The sequence below is a fragment of the Palaemon carinicauda genome, chromosome 15 (assembly GCF_036898095.1).
Source record: "Palaemon carinicauda isolate YSFRI2023 chromosome 15, ASM3689809v2, whole genome shotgun sequence".
NCBI classification, from domain to species: Eukaryota; Metazoa; Arthropoda; class Malacostraca; order Decapoda; family Palaemonidae; genus Palaemon; species Palaemon carinicauda.
Window position 1 is genome coordinate 102,946,519 of NC_090739.1, and position 7,500 is coordinate 102,954,018.

The following is a 7,500-nucleotide window of genomic DNA, read 5'->3' on the forward strand; positions in this document are numbered from 1 at the left end:
TATATATATATATATATATATATATATATATATATATATATATATATGTGTGTGTGTGTGTGTGTGTGTGTGTATGTATAAATATATAAATTTTCCCAATGCTATCTGTTTTATTTGGAGGTCATCACTCCTGGATCTAACAAAGACAACGAATCTACAATACCACTGACCTCAGCACCATTTTCTTAGCAATCGTTATAAATGGAAACCTCTAAATCTGCACCCTTTGGTGTAGACACAACAGTTTCTCCTTTGCTTAAACCAGGTGGTTCTGTCACTCAGTGGATAAATAAGAAAATATGTATTCACTCAGGAGCAATGTCATTCAATTCCTCCTAAAATAAAGAAAATTTTTCTGATTTTTCCTACAACCACAAAACATTTACAATCTGATCTTTTCAAACATGATAGCTTTCCCTTTTCTTATAATAAAAATAAATATGTGATTACAAGGAGACATATTAGCATTTTTCTTATATGAAAATAGTGTCCGTTTGAGCTTGTATTTAGTTGACTTTGGCTCCTGATTTTAAAGGACTCCTTCGGTTTTGGGGCTTTGAGATCTTATGGGTATTTATATAGAGGTATGATTTATAAATCTTGCTTTCAGTTCTTTATTACTGATTTATTCTATTTAATGTTGATATTCTTCTTCGAAGAAGTTTATTATTTATTCATGAGTTTACGTTTAACAGAGTTTTATTATGTATCTTCATCTTCAAGCAACAGCAATAAGCAATATTGTTCAAAAAGTAACTTTCACCTTATTTATCTTTTCTATATTTATATTTGAAAGTAGCAGTTCCTCTCCATTCACGCGTTGAAATATTTTTATCTCAAGTTAGAAAGGTTAAATAAGTATGGAGTATAACCAGCACCTTCCCCACACACACACCACAATTCACATTCATATATGAACTTAGCTGTTCCTTTTCCATTCATGTGGTGACATATATTCAATTTCAGTTGAAAAAAAACTAGTTAACCTCTCTCTCTCTCTCTCTCTCTCTCTCTCTCTCTCTCTCTCTCTCTCTCTCTCTCTCTCTCTCTCTCTCTCTCTCTCTCTCTCTCCAAACTTGGTAAAAGATCTGTCCCATGGTGCAATTACGGAAGTGCAAAATTCTAACCAGCTCGAAACTCCTTTCCTTCTGCTTGTTTTCTCAGATATTGGGAATGACCCAAGTTTTAACGCCTGGCCTGAAAGTTCTCAAGGAAAGATCCCGGTGAAGTTGTATCACTGCTTCTAAAAACACAGGATTTCCTCTTGCACCCCGAAATCTCACGAAGGATTTGCTGGAGGGTTTAATGTATTTAGTTTTATCTAAATTTTTGGAAATAGTTTCAATATGTTATCAAAAGATATTTTATGCTCTTATATACGCATCTAAATTATCTTAAATACTTTTTGTCATTAAGTTTTATATTTATTTAATTGAAAAATAGGCTACACGTTAAATAAATAGACAAAACTACGAATATTGAATAGCCCTTTTAGGATTTAAAAAGAAATGATCTGCAAAGAATCATTTTTTTCTAATTTTGCTCGTGAGAATGAAACATATATTTGCCACTTATAAGCATATACTTATGTCATGAGATCTTATAATAGTCAAGAAGTGATAATAATAAGAAAGGTAGACAATAGATTTATGTAAGTAGGCAATATCCATAGCTCGATGAGAGTTCATCATTTGACTAAATAAGGAAATGGCTACAGAATAGTAAATAAAATTACACTTACATTAAAAATGTTTGCATAAAAGAACTTTTACAGCTATCTAATATAAAACTAACCTATCAAAATATTTTTTGTAATGAAATCATGCAAAAGAATTACAGATTTTAAGACTCTATGCTATTTATTTTTAATTGTTATCAAACAGTAGTTTAATTCAAGTTAAGTATTTCATGATTTCTGATATACATCAAAAGGAGCCCAATCAAAAAATATGAAACAGAAATCACAAAATGATCATTTTTTTTTTGGCTGAGATCATTACTATTATAAGAAAAAACACCGAAATTTTTCTTGCTTTTTACTCCTCAATGTTAAATTCTTACTGCGAAAATTTGAGTTTCCCCCGATGGTGACTTTGTTTCTTAGCACGTCTGTCTTAATAAAGAAAAACGGAAGAAATCAATTAGTAGAAATTAGAGCAAACAAAATATCTCTCTCTCTCTCTCTCTCTCTCTCTCTCTCTCTCTCTCTCTCTCTCTCTCTCTCTCTCTCTCTCTCTCTCTCTCTCTCATATTATACATCACAATTCTGAAAGAGGTAAACTGCCATAAAATAGTTATTATAGAAAAGAAAACAACAAAAGTTGTGAACAAAAGCAAATTAGAACATATCGACATGAGAAACGAGTTTATAAAATAGAGATTTTAGGTGTAAATTGAAAAGATAACGATTGTCATTTTTTAACAAAATAATATCATAAAACAAATGTACATGAAGGGTTGATAGGGAAAGCGAAATCAGAATAGATTATGCAAACAGAAAGACACTGTCGTGACAGCAGATATTTTTAGAGCTTTAGAACTGATAAGATTTGAATTTGTGTAAACGTCTCTAAATTACTCTTACCACGCAATATTGAAGATATAGGTCAGTAAAAATAATTCCGCAGCTGATAAATAATTTAAACCTTTTCATTAGCTGATAACAAAATTTGGTTTTATATAATCAAAATTAGAAAAAAAAAAGATATTACAATTCTTATATATCAGACGCGAACAAATAGAAAAACTATGTTAAACATACATTTAGGTGTGTACGGAAATATTATGGTTTTTTAGGTTAAGTTAAAGGGAACTTTTTTCCAGCATGCGCTCTGCTTCCTAAACACTGCCAATAAATCAGAGATTTTTTTCTGGTTTCATATGTATCCATATATTATATCTAAAATAAATAAATCAAATAAATTCCACTACTAGGTAAGGAAGGCTTAGTAAAAACAAGCAAATAAATCTGTCACATCCATTGATGTGAAATGATAAAGAGCCAGGACCTTTAGACTAATACCTCATTTTATATTCCCGAGGAAGCTTCTTAATAAAAAATGAATAAACCCTATTTAGTCCATCGAGAAAGATTTATTTTTATTATCTCCCTCTTTTCCCGTCGCTTTTAATATTTTCAACCAGCCATCATCTCCATTAAATCCTCTTGTCCTTGGTGGCAAAAGAGAAAAATATCTGAACCACCTACTGTAGGCCTCTCGAGACAAAGAGTAACTAGGATTCTGAAAAATCTAAAGTTTTGATGTATCTTTTAAAGATGTTAATATGTTGCAAGTTAAAGGATACTGTAGTGCTTATAATAATTTAAAATTAATTTAATTGAAATATACATCTTTTGGGCTTGTGGATATATTTCGAAAAGGGTAACTGTATTTTTCAATTCAAGAGCAAGGCATAATTCATAGAATACTGCTATCAATCATGCAGTATCAAATGAATAAAGATCCGCAAACTAACAACTTTATAAACCATATATGTATACATAAATACATTCATACATACATTAATTCATATACAGGGTTTCTAAGTATATTTCTTTTTTTATATCAAAGGGGCTGACGCACCTAATAATCAGCTAATTTTCTTTTTGAGGTTGTGAACCCCGCACCCAACCCCTTTGGATTTCTAAGGGGGAGGGGGGGGGGCCTCCTGTGAATGAAGATAGTCTCTCGTAGCATTAGAATCACCTAAAATAATTTGTTTTGAAAAATATTCTACTGTAAGGTTGTTCCTATAATTCTATATCAATAATATTAAACATCAAGTAATTTCTTTTCATACAGCGAGTAAGACTGATAGGTCAAAGTAAAAGATTAGATCTTGCAAGTTATTATCATCGAGGTAGCAGCAGGATAACCTGTAAAAAACATTATATATATATATATATATATATATATATATATATATATATATATATATATATATATATATATATATATATATATATTCAGTATATGTATATATATATATATATATATATATATATATATATATATATATATATATATATATTAAAAATAGCCCCGACCCTTTATAGCTCAACCTTTTTAGGACAAATTTATCGCTATGAAGACTGCACACATAAAGAATTTCTCTTTGAGCTTACAGCATTAACTAGACTATCAGCAAGGTTTGAACCAGTTCTACTTCGCAGAATGTATTCCACCACCGGGAATAATTCCACACGACATCCTTCAAGATGAGCAGCATGTTGGTTTCTATGTAAAACTGGAAGGACTCCCTTGGTGATAGAAGAATTTACCAAGAAGCTCGGAAAGCTCTCCAGACGTCCATAAAAAAAGATATTTCAGTGTTTGGCCGACTTTTGTTAACTCATTACTCTTATTTTTCAATTGACTTTGATCTTATGTGACATTCTCCAATTTAGGAAAACCTCCTGGAAAATTTATGAGCAAAAGCTCTAAAAGACCGGAACGAAAGGTTCAAAGAATTGTTATGGCTTCGAATTATAAATGAGATAATTATCTTCTTATAGACGTGCTATTTCGAATTGACATTTAAGCAGAAATACTGTTTCCTCCAGCATCAAGTTTATTTTATTTTAACAGAAGGGAAACCGTGACGACGATATATTATGAATTAGGATTTATTTTATCAATATTCTGCAATCAAATTTCCATACAACTGATAATTCTTATTCGGTATTGAATAAACATTACCTGGTAATTGATATTGCTGTTATTGATATTAGCTTTCAACTTTTCAAATAGTAAACATGTGTGATCACTGGGGTCAATCATTATAGTGCCTTTTCCCAAAAATATTATGCCAAATCTATTTTTGGTATTATTGGCTTTCTGTGGATCATATATCAAAGCTATATGAATATTTCATTAATCATTTTATAGCTGATAGATGAGCATGAAATAGATATCAACACTATTCATGTTGTAACTATCATAACGAGAACTCTCTCTCTCTCTCTCTCCTCTCTCTCTCTCTCTCTCTCTCTCTCTCTCTCTCTCTCTCTCTCTCTCTCTCTCTCTCTCTCTCTCCCGTGGTTTCTTTTCTGGAGATGTTATTGATAGTCACATGTGCTCTAACACCAACAAGCATAATCATAGCAACGATGCAGACAGGACACCAAAACTCAGCTAAAATACTTTCCCCCTAAGTAATATTAAACACCTAGTAAAAATCGGCATGCTTATTAGATGACCAACTTTCTAGGCTTAAAGGTTTAAAGGTCACTCATGAATGTCAGAAGCATAGGACAGTGACACTGCACTAGCAGGAAAATTGCCCTAGAGAGTTATGGAGTCCTTTGACTGGCCAGGCAGTACTTCATTGGATCCTTCTCTCTTGTTAAGGTTTACTTTCTCTTTGCCTACACATACACCGAATAGTCTGGCCTATTCTTTACATATTCTCCTCTGTCCTCATACACCTGACAACACTGAGATTACCAAACAATTCTTCTTCACCTAAGGAGTTAACTACTGCACTGTTATTGTGCAGTGGCTACTTCCTCTTGGTAAGGGTAAAAGAGACTCTTTAGCTATGGTAAGCAGCTCTTCTAGGAGAAGGACACTCCAAAATCAAACCCTTGTTCTCTAGTCATGGGTAGTGCCATAGCCTCTGTACCATGGCCTTCCACTGTCTTGGGTTACAGTTCTCTTGCTTGAGGGTACACTTGGGGACACTATTCTATCTCATTTCTCTTCTTGTTTTGTTAATGTTTTTATAGTTTATATAGGAAATAGTCATTTTACTGTTGTCACTGTTCTTAAAATATTTTATTTTTCCCTTTTCCTTTTCTTACTGGGCTATTTTCCCTATTGGAGCCCCTGGGCTTATAGCGTCCTGCTTTTCCAACTAGGGTTATAGCTTAGCTAGTAATAATAAGAATAATAATAATAGGGAATTATGGAACATAGGAGCTCTACTCTATAATGCACACGGCAGCCCTCTGCAGAAAATACATATTAATGAAGAGAGAACACAAAAGGGGTTTATGCCTTTATCCATACAGGGGAGATGGATGCTTCATCTCAATTGTTATAGAGTTTTAAAAGAGTCATTGTGTTTATAAGCATACTTGTGGTTTGATAATTTTTGAAGAATGTAATGGTACTTTGCTCCCATTTCAATTCTATATTTATCTGCATTTCTAAGCTTTATGAATTATTAAAAGATTTTAGTTGATATTCCTTTCCAGTGACTTTAGAGAATTATCATTAACTGATTCTTTTGATGGAATTACTTTCAAAAAATAATATAAAGTATTTCATAGAATATTAAGCTTAGTTATAAAATTTAAATTTTCAGTGACTTTTTGCTATAATTGGAAAGCAATATGTGTATTAACTTAAGAGTTATCAGTAAGTGATTCATTTATGTATTTTTTTTTTTTTTTTGTTGATTGCCTAGTCCTTTTTACTAGACCCGGTCCAAGAGAGAGAATCGGCTCCGCCAAAACAATGGTATTTTGGGGTTACTTAAAATTCTATATAATTTTTTTGTTTCAAGATTGATTTCTGCCATTTAAGAAGCATTTAAAAGATAGATGTATAAATGAATATTTAAAAAGAGAAATTTTTCATAGTATATTTTCTATATGCATTATCTATTATGTATAGAAGTCACCTTAGAGGTGAATATTTTTCATGTTAAAATTTTTCCGGTTATTTTCGAAAAGTGATCTTCCTTATTGTAGGCTATAAAATTCCATATCTTTTCATATTTGAATAACAAAAATTAGTTAATGATAAAATTAAAAAAGCAAATGCAATTTTTTTTCCGTAAATTTCAAGTTTTGAGAAAATGGGCTTCAAAGTATTTTTTTGGAGAGATTGATTGAATAGACTTGAGTATGTATAAGTATGGGCATTTAGCTTTAATTCTCATCATCACTGGAGATCATAAGGACATATCATCATTCTTTAAAGGTTACTTACCAACCAGTGGTGACCCCTTTATTCAAATCCAAAAGTATAGCTACGCACACGTAAGATAAGCTATACCTACAAGTTCCATTACTCTATGATTAAAATTGTGGCCAGAAAGCTGTTCACAAACAAACACAAATAGGGAGTAAAACATAACTTCCTTCCAACTTCACTGGCGGAGGTAATGATTGTGTCATTTACATTGAGGTTAGAAAACCTGTATGATAAAATTGTTATCATTTAATGAAAATTAAAAGATGAATTAGTGCTATGATACGTAAAAATTATGCCATAGATGTTAATGATTTTATTGCACACAATCATATAGATAGACACTACTGTACCATATGCATACTAAATACACACATACATACATACATACTCACACATTCGCACAAACACACACGCACACACACATATGTATATATATATATATATATATATATATATATATATATATATATATATATATATATATATATATTGTATATACACACCTTTTGTGTGTGGGGATACCTTAAATGTCGATTTCGAAGCTTTAACAATGGGTGGGATAGTTTTCAGTATTTCC